Raw genomic sequence first — 17,003 nt, forward strand, 5'->3', positions numbered from 1 at the left:
AAAAAAAAAAAAAAAGAGAAATGTTGCTACTTGCCAGTTGTATAATGTTGAACCCTCCTCCCCACTCCTGTGCTTGGAATTGAACCTAGGGTCTTTCACATTACTAGGTATATGCTCCACCCTCTCACTAGGCATTCTAGTTAAGTGTTTTACTGCCGGGCCATACCCCTTACCCCGCACCCGAGCATTCTAGGCACACAATGTACTGCTGAGCCAAGCTCCCAGATACCTTTTAAATGTCTTAATCTTTCTTTAGTTTCCTCATGTGGGTAGTTGTGAAAGTTGAAGGAATTCGGTAACTATTTGGGAGCACACAATCTACTAAGCCTTTGTCTGGATCCGGGGGATAATATACACACACGCACAAAACAGCCTACATTTTATACCCTTGCAGAATGAATATATCTGAATCTGTTTTTTTAGTAGCAATTAGCCAGTGTTTATGATAGACATGAACTGAAATATTGACCTAAGAAGATTTCACTTGGCCGTTTAAACTCATCCCTTGTTCAGCAGGTCTTGTTCATATCAAGTATCATAGACAGTCATCCATTGTGAGGCTTCAGAATTTGAGCCTAGACTAGCTGTATCCATGTGCCTGAGCTTCTGGCTTGAGCGCAGAGCTCCTCCTGTGGGTCACTGCTCTGTAGGCTATCCCCCAGTTTCCAAAAACAGACCCAAGAATGAGGGCTGAGTGACACCTTTGATCCTTTGAATCACTGTGAAAGTCAGGTTTATTCAAGTAAAGTGTGAGTGGATTGGGGGGGGGGGGCACTGTGGAGTTCACCTTAGCAAACCCGTTCTGATAGCTGTGCTTTGTTGATACCTGCAGAAACACAACACAAGCAGGGAAGAAAAATAAATCCCAGGATATCAGATTGATCAGCTTCTCTAAACTGTTGATCGTGGGTGGCCAACAAAAAACCCTTCCGAGATGTTCTGACTAATGAAAATAGAGACACTGGCAGTGCCCAGGGAACTCTGGTAGCATGCTGAGGTGGGAGTCTGGCATTCAGCCTCAGAGGGTGCTAGAGATCAGGCATCAACTTCCCTTTCGAGGGAGTGGGGTGGGAGTCATCGGTAAGTCCAGTGATGAAAGACTTGTCACTGGTCCCTTGAGAGAGGCATGAGAATGCACTCACATGCTCTCATGTGAACTCCACTAGGTTATTTTAAGAATATGTCTGATCAGAGTTAATATTCCACCATGGATCAATAATTTGCAATTTTTTTATTTTTATTTTTATTTTATTTATTTTTTTATTTTTTTTATTTTTTAGTTTTTCGAGACAGGGTTTCTTTGTGTAGCACTGGCTGTCCTGGAACTCACTTTGTAGACCAGGCTGGCCTGGAACTCAGAAATCCACCTGCCTCTGCCTCCCGAGTGCTGAGATTAAAGGCGTGCACCACTGCGCCCGGCCAATAATTTGTATTCTTAACTTCCTGCTTTTTCTATTAGAGAAGTAGTAAACAGTATACGGGAGTAAAGAGAGGCACACTTGGTTGTTTGTTAGAGTCACCACGTAGCTACTGTCCTGGGTAGGTTTCTGTTGCTATGGCAGACACCATGAGGAAAAGGTCTGTTGGTTTACAGGTTCGAGAGAGTTCATTGTGAAGGAAGCCAGGGCAGGATCTCCCAGTAGAAACCGAAGCAGAGATCATAGAGGAAAGCTGTGGACTGGCTTGCCTTTTTATAGAATCCAGGACCACTTGCCCAGAATTGGCACTGCCCGTGGTAGGCTGGGTCCTCTCAGTATCATTCATTCATCAGGAAAGTGCTTCGCATGCAGACCTGCCCATAGGCCAGTCTGATGGAGACATCCTTTCAAGTCACTCCTCTCTGAAGATGGCTCTACCTTGTTTCAAGTTGACGAAGTGACAGAAACCAACAAAGGAGAACAGATCCTAACCGGCACAGGCACTTAATGCTATCAATCAATCTATCTATCTATCTATCTATCTATCTATCTATCTATCTATCTATCTATCTATCTATCTACACATACATATATTCTCCTTTGAGATTTGGAATTTGGTCTCTTGAGAACCTGTTGAGAAGATTAGGTATGTCTGATGCGGTCAGCCCTACATGCATTGTTTTTTTTTTTTTCCAGTTTATTGCGATAAAGACATGAAGGTTTTCATTGGAAGTTTTTGTGGAAGTCGAGAGGAAGCCTTTCCATAGTTGTTTATCAGAGTCACTAAATAGCTCAGAGATCCCTGGTGCCTTAGCTGATGGCCTTTACTACCTGGCTAGGTGCTTGTGAAAGGAGAGTGCGTTGCTTCCTTGCCAGCAAAGTGTCATGAAGCCAGATGCAGTGGGAATTGCTGCAGTGAGCAAACTTAACAGGATTGTTGCACAAGATTGGCAAGTGTCCAGCTTTAGACTATCTTGGAAGAACTGGCTTTAGGGCAGGGTGGAAAGGTTTAGGCAACAACCTTCTTGCTTCTCGGTGGCCTTATCCTTACTAAACTTGACTGAGGCTTCTTTGTGCCTTTCCCACATCTGGTTCTTAAATACTTTCTTTGAGTGGGTGCTTTGTATAAATCACAAGGCTCCCATGCAGGTGCAGTCACAACTTTCCCTAGAGGAGTAAGTTAGTTTGTGCAGGAGTTGACAGAGGGTAGAGTCTTACAGAACAATTGGAAACTTCACTCCATACCAGCTTTCGTGGCTTGAGTAGGTATGGGCCCCATAGACTCATGTATTTGAATGCCTGACCCATAGGGAGTGTCACTATTAGGAGGTATGGCCTTGTTGGAGTAGATGTGGCTTTGTTGGAGAAAGTGTATCACTGTGGGCTTTGAGGTGTCCTATGCTCAAACTTTGCCCAGCGTGGGACAAAGTCCCCTCCTTGCTGCCTACAGTTCAAGATATAGAACTCTTAGCACAATATCTGCCCGAAGGATGTAATGTTTCCCACCACAGTAATGGACCAAACCTCTGAAACTGTAATCCAACCTCAATGAAATGTATTCCTTTATAGGAATTGCCTTAGTCATGGTGTTTCCTCACAGCAATGGAAGCCTAAGATCCTTTCCTGGAACTTCTCACCATCAGGGTTGAGTAACGATCACCTCTTCAATCTCATAGTGTTGGTTAAGTTGAACACATCTGTGATTCTTTGAAGGTAACGGGTTTCTGAATACACCCGTGAGAACACCCAGTAGTACAAGTAGCAAGGCGCTTTTGCTTTGAGTCTGTCATGAGCATGTTCTGCACTGTGCAAGGCCAAAGGGGGCTTTTCTTGGTTTGTACTCCTCTTGCCATGAAGATTTTTTTTTTCCCATTAAGTAAAAATACACCCAAACTGTGAACTTCGTTAAAAGAGGAGTGTGAGAGAATTGGAAATGAGCAGAATTGCTACCTCTATGTCTCAGGAAAGTTTCATGGGACCTCCGAGTAGTGCCCATCGAACAAATCTAATCCATTGTTTCAATGACATTACACATGATGTCTTTTCTGTTTTAGTTTTCTTCCTTTAAAAATTCCTGGGAAATACCAGAACCTTTCCAAGTTAACTAAATAAACTAATACAAGTTTGAAATGTTTCAAAGTAACCTTGAGCCAGTGTTTGCCATTTGGGGGACTTTCTGCTGAAGGACATCTCACGAAGATCCTTTTTTTTTTTTTTTTTGGAAATTGCACGAAGATGCTTTTTTGTTCCCCATTATCAGAAACTAAAGCAGAACTAAGCTGAATAAATTGTCTAATTTACGCGAGTAGCTTCTAAATTGTCTCTTTATATACATTACTTACATACGCTTGCAACCGAGTATCACCTAGAGCTACAGTTTGTCAGGGTTTAGCTCTTAATTAGCTTATGAGATTACATCCTTTTGAAGCTGTATACCACAGGTGTTGGCTAGTTTTCCAAAAGCAATTAAAATGCCCACTGTTATAATTAAGCTTGTTACTTGTTGTATGTTCTCATTATAAAATGTATTGGCAATTAAGGAAATAGAGACTGAGGCATTTGACTTGGCTCTTAGAAATGCATTAGACTGACTTCTACCTTGGTCCCTTAGGAGAAGGTATGGGTCCCTGGGTCAGTTGGAGTACCTCGAATATTTATTGTTATACCTTGAAAAGCAATAGCTGTAGATTACTGTGGAGTTTATGATGGTGTTCCAACAGATAAATGATAATCAAAACTGTTATCTTTTAGATGGTAGTCTCGTAACCAAGAAGCCTTCGTAAGAAACATTGCCTTACCTTTAAGAAGATGGCTTGACCCTGATAGAAAAATTAAGTCTGTTAAACTTTGACTCCCCATTTTTCTTGTTCATTTTCACTTTGGTTACCGAAAAGGAGGTTATGGGAGAGTTGTCACAGGTTTAATGTGCCCATGTCTGATGACTGTACAGCAGCATAAGCCGTTACAGCACAGTGAGATTTGGCCTATGGGAGAAACTTTGATGATAGCAGCCTCCATGGCAGTACAGGCCTTAGTGGCTGGTTTCACATGTTGAATTCTTTCTTTTACCTCACTGACTCATTGCAGCATTTTTTGGGGTATGTGCACCCCACAATAACATGGTATCTCTGTCATGGGGCCCACAGGTCATTTCGTGCTCATGTAGAAATTACCACGTAAAGTCCTATGAAATTTTCGTACTTATTTTGAAATTCCTCCAACATTTCTGGAAGAAGATGGAGCACTTATTTTATGTGGTTCCATCCCATTGCTTTGGCCTGTTTGTGCCCTTAGGCAATTAACATGAAAATGAAGGCTTAGAAATGAATTTAACATTTAGAGCAGGGCCTTACTAGGCTTCACAGGACATTAAAATCAGGGAAGAGAAAAGGGCAGGTGTTCTGTAATTACTATTTGGTTTTGAGGACTGTTGGAAAGATTGGGTCTTATTTTAGATTTACTTCTATCCAGAGTTCCTCTAAGGTTATGATTAATATTATAAATTATTTTCTTTATTGGTCTTAGAGATTAGAATTATCAGAGGAACATTTTCTTGGGAAAACTACTGTTCATTTGTGGTTCTCTGGATATTCCGAGTTGAGTCTACAATGTATTACTGTAGAATCAATTTAAAGGCTTGTGGGTTAAGGACATTTGCTCATTGGTTTTTTTTAAGTCTATTTATACAAGCCTTTTCTGGTGCTTCCTTTGTAGCATATTTTCCACAATTTATTTCTAGCCTTGTAAGAATGGAGGGGAAATTACCAAATTATTAGGTTGGTTCCTTATTTGAGTTCTGCCATTTTCCCTCTGTACAGAATGAAATAAAATCAGTCTTTGCTGCAATCCTGTGAGAAAAGATGACAGGTTCTGAGGAAACGACTGTTTTCAAAGGGTGTATTTGCATTTAGTATGAAGTATGTAGCTAGTGTAGTATTTTCTGTTAAAACTACACGTCATTATCATAAAGTCATACACCCAAAAGGAGATGTGACAGGGTGGTGTGATTCACTTTTCAGTACTAAAAGAAACAGAGAAACCGAGCAGAATTTCTAATACACCGATTAATGTTGCTTGCAGGCCTGATGTCAGCTGTGATGGCCTTTCCTTGGGAAGCTGTTTTTACTTTTTTAGTGGAGAATTTTGCCTCTTCCTCATGCTCCACAGTACTCCACACAGCACTTCTGCTGTTGTTTGATTCCTCTGTTTGACTCTAAAGTACAATAACATAGCACAGAGGCCGTGAAATGGTTTTAATTAATTAATTTAATGGTTTAATTTTTCCCCTCCCTAGATAGGGCCTTGCTGTGTAACCCGGGCTGTCCTGAAGCTCTGTAGACTAAACTGGCTGCGAAACCACAGAGATCTGCCTGCCTCTATCTCCTGAGTGCTGCGACTAGAGGTGTTCTATTAACACAGATTGTGGTGGTTTGAATGGAAGTGGTCCTCATAGGCTCACTTGGAGTGGAATTATTGGAGGTGTGGCCTTCGTGGAGTTAAGTGTGGCCTTGCTGGAGGTAGTGTGTCACATGGGGGGGTGGGATTTGAGGTTTCAGATGCTCAAGGCAGGCTCAGTGTCAGGCTCTCTTCCAGCTGCCCACTGATCAAGATGTGGAGCTATCAGCTACTTCTCTAGCAGGGTGTCTGCCTGCATACCACCAAGCTTCCTGGCATGACAATAATGGACTAAACCTCTGAAGCCAGCCCCAATTCATCTTTTCTTTGATGAGAGTTGATATGGTTATGACCTCTATAAACCCCAACTTAGACACATATATATGCGTGTCTGTATGCCCCATAGGCCTGGGTATCTTCAAAGGCCAGAAGAGGAAATTGGATTCTCTGGAGCTGTAGTTACACAGGCAGTTGTGAGCTGTCCAGCATGGGTGCTGGTAACTGAACTTAGGCCCTATTAAAGAATAGCAAGTGCTTTTAACCACTGAGCCATTTCCTCAGTCCAAAGGCTTTGCTTTTGAGAGTTTCTTTTCCTTCTTTTCAGTAAAAATTAAAGTGCATTTGACATGCACAGCCTGGGATTATATAGTGTGCACATGAATAATATAGATTAAATTTTGGCATAGTGTTTACTTATAGAACCACCCTACAGCAAGAGTAATGAGGATATCTGATACACTTTAAAGTTTCCTCTATGTAATAGGTTTTTAGTATGTCTGTTTTCTATTCTTAACAACTAATCTATTTTCTCTCATTGTAGATATAAAGTAGGTACATTGGATACACTTCTATTTTGTTAGTAGAAATGAAACCACACAGTATGTAATATTTTATTAAACACAATTATTTGATAGCCATCCATGGAGAAGTATGTTTGTGAGTATGAATGTGCATGTGTGTTTATATATGCATGCATATGAGCATGCACATGTATATATCCATCCATCATCCATCCGTCCACCCACCCACCCATCCATCCATCCATCCATCCATGATTAATGTTATAAATAAAGCTGCTATAAATATCCGTATATCTGTCTTTGTAATGGACACGTGCTTTTGTTTCTCTTGGGTGAAAAATCAGGGTGGAACGGCTTGTTCGTGTATAATAGCATAAAATTGATGAGTTTCTGGAGTGTCTTTTTCTTTGCATTTCGCTTTTCTAGTGTGTAATAGTTTCATTGCCTTCACACTATTGCCAGCCCACATAATAAGGTCAATCACTTAAAAAAGTTTTAGCCATTTTAATAGCTATTTGGTGCCAGGCAGTGGTGACACAGAGGCAGGTGGATATCTCGGTCCCAGAACAGCCTGATCAAACAGGGACAGCCAGAGAAATTCTGTCTCCAAAAAAAACCCACCTTCAACAACAAAAATCTATGTGGTGAGCTCTCACTGTTGTTAGCCTTTCGGGAATGACTCAGGGTGTTGAGCATCTTTTCATGCGCTGTTATCCGTGCCTCTTCTCTGACAAAGCATCTCTTAAAACATTTTTGCTGGTTCATTCATGAGGCTTTATTTTAAAGATTTATTTTCAAATTTTTTTAATTGATGCGCATGTCTTCGTGAGTGTATGCCACGTGTACATGAGTACCTGCAAAGGCCAAAGGGAGTGTTGCATTCACGGGAGCTGGGGTCACCGACGTCTGTGAGCCGTGGAGTGTAGGTGCTAGCAGCTGCTCTTGGGTCCTCTGAAAGAGCAGGATGTGTTCTTAACAACAGAATCATCTTTTCAGCCCTAGTTCAAATGTTTTAGCAAATATAAGATTTGTACTTATATCTTCTTGGCCTTTTGCTTGTATTTCCATGTTTAACAGTGTTCTTTGAAGAGCAGGAATTTAAGAAAAAAATTAGAATTAAAAATCTAATTCATAGCTGGGCATGGTGATGAACACCTTTAATCCCAGCACTCAGGAGGCAGAGGCAGGCGGATTTCTGAGTTCCAGGCCAGCCTGGTCTACAAAGTGAGTTCCAGGACAGCCAGGGCTACACAGAGAAACCCTATCTCGAAAAACAAAAACAAAAACAAAAAAAATCTAATTCATTCAGTTAAGCATTTTATTCAGGCAGAATGCTAGAAATATTCATTGGCAATGAAGAAACAGATCAGAAATCTTATATTTTGATGAAGTCCTCGTATCAGTTTGTTCTTTTATGAATCATGCTTTTGGTATCAGAGCTAAGAAATCTGCCTAAGAGTCACAAAGTTGTTTTTAAATAGAATGTTTAGATGGTTAGCTTTTACATTTAGGTCTGTGATTCATTCAAAAGTTTTTCCTACACGGGGAACTATGGCTTGAAAATACTTTCCCCCCCATATGGATAGCCAGTTGTTTGAACATAATTGGTTGAAGAGACCATCTCTTCCCATGAAACTGCCTTTGCGCTTTTGTCAGACATGAGCTGTCCAGATATGCCTCTGATCTTTTGGAAGGTTCTCTGTGACATTCAGTGTCCATCCATTCTTAAGTGAAAAGTCAACAGGTATACCAGGAGGATAGTGAAGAGAGGTTAAGGAGAGCTGGGGCGGTGGGAATCGTTTCCAAGTCAGTGTCTCTTCAAAGAGGCTTTCATTAGGGAAGGTCACAGGTGTAGGATATAGGACAGTTCCACCATCAGATGTAGATGTGGATACGTCCGAGAGCATGATCACTATAATACCATGTTTCTTCATGTTCATTAAATGGTGGACACAGGGCTGGAGAGATGGCCCTGTGGTTAAAAGGGCTTGATGCTCCTGCAGAGAACTCAGGGTCAGTTCTTAGCACTTACATCAGGCAGCTTACAAACCACCTGTACTTCCAGATCCAGAAAATCCAGAGCCCTCTTCTGGACAGTTTGGGCACTGTACTTGTGCAGCACCCCACCCGCACCTAAAATAATTAAGATAGTAAAAATAAATCCTTTTAAGAGTAGTTGACCAGAATGCCTCCCTCAGCCCATCTCATCCAGGCACCAGGCACCGTTCTTCCATAATGTCCTCCCACCTGGAATCCTTTGTGCAATGGATTGTTTACTATGACCATGTTCTCTGTTTGCCTGTGTGTGTGTGTGTGTGTGTGTGTGTGTGTGTGTGTGTGTGTTCAGATGCTGCTGCTGTTTCAAAGCATAACACCTGCATTGTATCAAATGCGTATCAGTTAGTTTTGTAGAATTTTAGTGTTTGAAGAAATCTGGACTATTCTTGGCCACTCCTGTTTTTCCCCCATGGGCTTTCAGACTTACCATCTCCTCCTCAGTGTTGATGTGGAATGGACTGCCTTGGCAAGGAAAACTGAGTTTGTATTCATTAGTTCCTGCTTCGTAAAGAGGGAAGTCTCTTTGGGTATCTTGAACCTTTTGGTTCTTGTCTACTCTCCATAGTCATCCTTTTCCACACTTAAAGCTCCTGAGTTTTAAAAGGCCACTATCATGAATCTTCAACTGAGTCTGGTACGAAACTCTTCTGAATATTGGTTGCCTCCTGGTTGTTATCCTGAGTGTAAGAGAACATGAAGACTAGACTAATGCCGTGGGGTTCTTAATCTTCCTAATGGTGCAGCCTGTTTAGTTCCCCATGTGGTGACTTACACCCATAAGATATTTTTTGTTGCTACTTCCTAACTGTAATTTTGCTACTGTTAGGAATCATAATCTAAATAGTTTTTGGAGATAGAGCTTTGCCCAAGGGGTAGTGACCCACAGGTTTAGAATTGCTGAAGTAATGGAAGTTAATTGGAACTTTAATGGCTGGAGGAATTGTCCAACAGAGGACGCTATAAAAACTTCACCATGCCTGTAGAAGAAGAAATTTCAGGCTGAAGAGATTGAAGGTATCTGTCTTAACCTCATGGCTTAACATCAGGAAACCTGTCAGGACCTCTGAGGTGGTGTAGTGGACTGTAACAGAAAGATGAGGGGATGTTTCCCCTGAGATGCATAAGATGAGCCCTCAAGCTGAGAATCCGTCTGTTTTGCTTAAGGAACTCCTCTGAGTTACATATTGTGCTTCAAGCATTCCTGTCATTGCTTGTCATATGCCTGCTTCCCAGATCTCCCCATTGTGTTGGTTCATTGGAGAAAAGGCATCATCATGACTGCTGTTAATCACAGGGGAAGGAGTATGGCTCAGGGCTTTATGACAGGAGGGAAACAGTGGTGTAGCACGAGATAATTAATGGCAAATGGAGTGACAGTTTGATTCCCTGCTAGGGACCCTAGCATTGTTGAAAAGGGAAAAAAATTCCCTTTATTCTTTCATAGACAGAACAGCTGTAATTTTGGTTGGATGGAATCCAATTAAAAGGAAATGACATGTAAATTGATGATCAGACAGTATGAGCATCATAGTCCAAGACTTCTTAAAGAAATGGCAGAGTTTAGTGTAATTGGGCATGGTAACATTTGTAAGAAAAATGGAAGTGAATAAGTTGGCTATATGAATATTGGTGGTCTTGTATTTCTACCAGGAGAGAGAGAATAGACTTGCTTTTGAGGACTTTTAGTAAGTTTTTCCCTCTTCAATTTTAGAGACAGGGTTTTATAGCTCAGGCTGTCCTCAAATTTGAGGTCCTCCTGTCTCAGCTTCCTACATAGCAATGCCAGGCTGCTAAACATACAGATATATTTGAGCTGTACTTTACTATACTTTAAGAACTACAGTTGTAAAGGAACCTCCTGGGCTGTATGTTTTCAAGCTGGTGATGATTGAACATAAAATTCTCAAGACTGTATAAGACAGGAATCAAAGGCTGGCTCTTGGAAAAATCTCTCTGTACAGGCATGCTTCACTTGGTCTAATGATATGTTCTCAAAGATCTGTGTGAGAATTGACTTCCAAATTTAGTATAAAATAGAGATTTGGCCATTTGTAATGCTATTATGAATCATTTGTTAAAGTGAAAAATCCTTTCTTAACCAAAGTCATGCCCAATTTATCTTTTGAGTAAATTCATAACTCCATGTATTAGATATGCTTAAAGGTGTCTTTCTTTGAAATGAAATAATTGTAGGGACACACAGCATTTAAGCTTTAGAATGAGAGGAAAAACTGAGTGGAGTTTTTAAGAGGTCCGTATATTGCTTTTAAGGGAGAAATATTCTGGTTTAGAAATCATAGAGCTTCTGCTGTTACGATGAGAGGAGAAGCAAGTGGCCTAGTGTGCCTGGAGGGGAGATTTATTAGCAGTGCCGATGAACTACAGGCAAAGCAAGCATGAAGTGTTTTGAGGAAGGAACAAACAGGACTGCAGCATTTACTGGCAAGGCCTCATTCTGAAGAAAGTCCAAGAAGATGAAATGGAGTTAACCCTGAGAAAATCATAGCAGTTTGAGAAGAAAAAAATGTTCGTAGACTTCAGTAATCAGAAAAGGAGCCTAGAGTCAATGAGATCAGTTTCCAGGTAGCCAGCGATATCACTGCCCTTGTCAACCTAACAAAGGGGACTGATAAACATTGGCGTCAACTTTGATTGAACCAGGCTAGAGGAGTGTCTTCATTCTACATAAAGTGTGTGATTTCCATCTTTTCTAGTCTCTTACACTTTCCTGTTTGGCTCAGTTCATGGCTTATCCCTTCATTTAATTCAGATTCGTGCTATAAGCCTCCACAGGAGAGATACCTTTAGTGACTGTTCTATTTAAGGATACTTTCCTGTGTAACACTGAATTCTACCTCATGCATAGCTTGATAAATACTTCACTCTTGCTCACCATCAGGAGTAAATTCCATAAGAGGTAGACTCAATTATTTAATTTAATAATATTTTGAATTTGTGTGTATGTATGTGTGTCCTGAGGGTTTAGTACTTAGTGCTGGTCTTATGTACATGTGTTTAGTCTAACCTCTTAGAGTTGGATAACCTACTGTCAAGATCATCTCTGGATAAAACTAATTCTTCCGTTTTCAGTCGTCATTGATTGACTGTAGTCTTTAAGGGGTGGGACCTTGAGAAATTTCCATCATTTACATTGGCCTGTTGAAACCGTTTTGACCAGTTGTAGATGTCCAGTGCTTCTGTGTTCCTTTTCAAGGATGGACTTTCTTGAGGTTGGAGAATAGAGCTCAGTTGGTAGAATACTTGACTGCAATGTATGAGCCCTTGGGATCAGTCCCTAGCACCACAAACAAAACAAGAAAAGGAACTTGGTTGATGAACATGCATCGTTGATATTCAGAACAACCCAATGATGTTTGGGAAACTTTCTAATATTTTCATTTGAGTTATTGGGTGATAATAACTCAAATTCCTTGCTTTCCCAGAAGTCTCAGAGCTGCCTTTCTACCCTGGAATATGTCAGTATCAAAAGGCACCATTGGCATTTACATCTACTTACAGGTCTGAAAAACTTGACCATTTCCAGGAGGTAGCCTGCAGTTTTCTGCAAAGACATTATAAGAGTGGCTGCTATCCTCTTGTTACCTACCCATCAGAAGACATTTAAGTTCAGCAACTGATGAAGGCCCTAGCAGAACCATGCAGAAGCAAAGCATTAGGAGATAATAGTCCCTGCTCCCGAGGGATGCTTACATTGCATTACCACCAGCACTGTCTTCTTTACTCACAAAGCTAGTAAGGACACTACCCCTTTGCTTAGTCATTGGAAGTGTTCTTGTGTGAATATGCAGTGTTACATGGTATTTTTCTTTGAAACATTTTCAGAAATTATAGGAAAACCTTTTATGTTTGAATTCTTTCTTTGGGAAAGGAGAACGTTAGTTATATTTAAAAGATGGGCTTCACTACTAGTGTAGTGACTAATGTTTACTTCTGAAGTCTGACTGCTTACTTCCCAACTTCAGCTTTTCATTATTAAAGTAACATGACCAATTTTCTTCTTTTGTACAGTTGGGATGATAATGTTACCTGCCCATAGGTGTTTGTGAGGATAAAAACAGCAAATATGTGTTAGCAAATATCTTGGGTGTCTCATTGTTGGGATTCATATAACCTTAGGAGAAACCTTGGCGAAAGCCAGGCTTTTCTGTCTGTGCTGTTTAACAGGGACAAGTCAGAAACTGACTTGGTAGCAGGATGCTGCAAATGAGTTACTATGTAAGTAGTGGACTGTTGAACCTCATGCTCCAGTCTACTGGCATCAGAGAAGGGGCAGCTCATTACACTCTAATGGGAGTTCAATGAAACGGATCTGTGATCTTAGTCTTGATTCTTAGGCTGTGACAGAAAACAAGCCAAGTAGCCTGGGAGATCTGGGAGTCACCTGCCGAGACCAGACACTTGTAACTCTGTGCTCCGAGGTGGTAAGGGGGACACAGCTGGAATCAATCTCTGGAGGTACTATGCATAAACAAGAGTGTGCCAAGTACATTGCTTAGTATAAGCAAAGGGTTGTGTTATGTGGAAGCAACAGGATACACTTTGGATATGACTTACCAGCTGGTGGTGATCTTAGCCTTGTCGGTGGGCCATGTTTCCTTTCTGAGAATGATTAAATGATTTCTTGGTATATGTATCTGGAAGCTGGCTAAGCACATTTTCATCAACATATAGGAAACAGTAAAAGGGAACAGAAAGAAGGGTGAGTCTATAAACCCTCAAAACCAGGTCATAGTGATTGATGTAATTCCTCCAGTAAAACTGTACTTCCTAAAGGCTCCATAGCCTTCCAAGTGTTCAAATTGAGCCTATAGGGGGAATTATTCAAACTAGCACATAGAGCTGTGCATCTGTGCATGGAGATTTTGTTGTTACTTCAAAGAAGTTCTTGTTCAAAAGTCCACGAAACACTTTTATCACTGGGCTGGTGAAAGAATTGTCTCTTCAGTCTCTCAGTTTCCTCGCTTCGATGTAAAATCTAGTCTGCAGGACTGCTGTTGTCTCATGATTTTTGGAATCAGCACTTCTGCTGAGAAATGAAAACATTGCACTTTTAAAGGCACAGAAAGCAAAATTACTGTGGCATCAGGATTCAAGGTTACAGAATTGGTTGGCTTCCTGGTTTGTTTTGCTGAGCTGAATGAAAAAGATTTGATTGAATGTTACTGCTTAGAGATAAATATTAATAGGCTCAGAATCCCTCAGTGGTCATTTCCCTCCCCAGATTCACTAAGAATTTCAAATTATGGTCTCAGACTCAGATGGTAAGTGTCTAGTGCTCATGCACATGAACAGTGGGTAACCAGATAAAGGACTTTTCAGTATCAGTCGGGGAACAAGTGGGCTGGGGAATGCTTGTCCCTAGGGTAGGCTCACTCTTGATTTTAGTCTCATTTTAATAATTTGTTACAATTTAGATAAATATTCAGCAGCTGCTCAAATCTTTTAACACAGTTTGTTGTAGAAATAATGTCAGAAAAAGCCATCAAAAAATTGAAACGTAAAAAGGTTTTTAAGATTGAAACTGTAGCTCACTTAGCAGAGTGCTTGCCTAGTATTTGTGATATTCTGTAACCCTGCACTTGGGAGGTAGAAGCAGGAAGACTTGAAGTTCAGAATTATTTTTGGCTACCTTGTAGGGCTAAGCCTAGCTGAGGCTTTGAAAGATCTCATCTTAAAATACCAAAACACAGAAAAAGTAATAGATTTAAGTATTTTAAAATGTTTAATACTCTACAGAGACAAATTTTGGTTTGAGGGTTGAGAGTTCCCAGTACCAAACACACCTTGACAACATTTAAAATATACTTATGTACTCTCTCTTGGGAGGCAAGTGTACAGGGAGAACTGTACTGTTTCCAACCCAGTTGATTATGCTTTGGAAACAGGACAGTAACGTAGCACTGTTAGTTTATTTCAGATCAGACATAATAAATATTTAATTGTATGCCTGGATATATCAAGATGAGTGAGTAGTGTTTCCCATCCCTCATAAAGCCCCCTAGAGGTAGTTAGGTAGGAAATTTTAAAAGGCACAAAGATGATCATGTCCATTGATGAAGTGTGTTGTGGACAGTCTAGAGTTTCCAGTGGAATGACTACCATGTGGTGTGTGGAGGGTCAGAGATATGCATTACATGCTTTGGGAGCATGCAAGAGAGGAGGATGCATTTGAGGGAGATCAAAGAAGCTATGCTGAAGGAAGGAGAATGATAATGTTTGGTATCTCAAGATGGAATACTCATTGTAGACAGGTGAGGTTGACCTTGGCATGGACTAAGTCATGAGGATGTCAAAACATGTGATTGCCTCTGAGGTCTTATAAGTATTAAAGTATTGCTGGAAAGCTGGGCTTATCGAAAAGAGTGCAGGCTTTTAGAGGACTGTCTGCAGGTCAGACACAGGGGATTGTGTGCTTTTGAGCTGTGTCCAGAATTGCTAGATTTCAGTGACTGTGAAAATAGATTGTACACCATGACGGGGAAATACCAAATAGAATTAGTTCACTGTTATGCATCTGACGTGCATGTAGGATTTGAGCAGCATGGTACAGCGATAGGGAAATGTGTTGTGAGTCAATATTAGATGTACACAATGTCAGGCTTAGTTTGTGGCAGAAACTGTTCTGGTTAGTGACTGAAGGAGCGTTCAAATGAAGAGGATGTGGAAAGGGATGTTAGAGGGAATGTGTGTGTGTGTGTGTGTGTGTGTGTGTGTGTGTGTATCGCCCCTAGCAATGACTCTTAACTTTACTACACATTAGAATTACCAGAGGACCTTAAGGGTTATATGTCCATTTATATAAAGCAAAACCACACAGATCTCAGTCAAACAAATATATCTACATACTTGCCACCTATTGCTTTAGTTAGTTCCAGCTATCAATTTAACACAGACTAGAGTCACCCAAAGAAGAAAACCGAATTTGAGGAATTGCCTAGATCGGATTGGGCTGTGTGGGTCCCATTATTCTGTAGGCAGGTAGTTGTTGGTTGTATAAGGAAGGTAGCTGAGCATGAGCCTATGAGCCATCAGGCAGTGTCCTCTGGACCCTGCTGGACTTCCTTGGTTGTGAGCTGAGTTTCTTAGTCCAAAGTGATGGTGCACAGAATGAGAAGCGGTTCTGTGTTCAGATTCCTGCTTCAGTTCCTGTGCTGACATCCCTCAGTGATAGACTATGACATGGAAGTACATGGTAGGCATGCCCTTTCCTCGTCTGATAGTCAGAATGTTTCATCACAGCAACAGGATGAAAGTAACACACACATGAACGTGCGAGCACACGCGCGCGCGCACACACACACACACATGCACAAACAAGTACACACATGCACAAACACACATGCACATGTGTGCACACACACGTGCGTACACACTTGTACGCACACACACAACACAGGCACGCACACACACACAAACACACACAGAAAGGTGCACACATGCACATACATACACAAACAGACAGGTGCACACACACAATCACACACACATAATCACAAACACACACACATAGGTGCACACCCACACACACACACACACACAATTTTTCTTTCAGTTGATGTTGAACATGCGCCGTTTGTTTATTGTTGAGTAGTATACCATCTCATATAGAGATATCAGAATTCATTTTAGTTATTCTCTTGATAGACACTTGGATTGTTTCAGATGTTTACCTACTAATTCTAAAACTGTAATGACCGGTCATGTCCAAGTTTGAGAATTTTCTTTTATGGGCACATGTCTTCATTTACTTATTGTACATGCTCAGGAATAGAAGTGTAGCATAGTATATGTAAGTACATGCTCCACTCTATAGGAAATTGTCAATATGGGATTCTAAAGTATCTTTAGTGTTTAAACTGTCATTCATTGTATTAACATTATTTTATATTCTCAAATATACTGGGGACATGCTCACTTATTTTTTAATGTAACAAGGATATAAAATGTGGGTTCTCACTGTGATACTAATTTCTGCTATCCTGATGATTCATGATGGTGAATATTGTCTTCCTTTTTGAAGTGGTTTGGTGAGGTCTTGTGGTGACTTTAGTTGTCATGTTTTAAGACAGGATCTTACTAAGTAGCTCAGGTTGACCTCTAACTCAGGGATCCCCCTGCCTCTGTTCTCCTGGGTCCTGGGATTTCAGGTATATACCACTGTGCTTAGCTATGAGAATTCGTGAATGATTTTTCCTTACCTCTTCCTTGCCTTTTCAAATTCCTGTTGGTGTTTTGGGAGAGTAGAAGTTTTACAAATTTTGATGAGCAGAGTTCATCTTATTTTCTCCTACATATTTCTTTTATGTCCTCT

At 40.7% G+C, this 17,003-nt stretch overlaps 1 protein-coding gene across 1 annotated transcript in view; it reads left to right on the plus strand.

The window, feature by feature from the left end:
* Auts2 (activator of transcription and developmental regulator AUTS2) overlaps window positions 1–17,003 on the plus strand; it is a 1,110,887-nt gene that overhangs the window by 103,775 nt on the left and 990,109 nt on the right. The gene's annotated exons all lie outside the window — the stretch shown is intronic.

The sequence above is a fragment of the Mus pahari genome, chromosome 23, assembly GCF_900095145.1.
Source record: "Mus pahari chromosome 23, PAHARI_EIJ_v1.1, whole genome shotgun sequence".
In the NCBI taxonomy this organism is placed as follows: domain Eukaryota; kingdom Metazoa; phylum Chordata; class Mammalia; order Rodentia; family Muridae; genus Mus; species Mus pahari.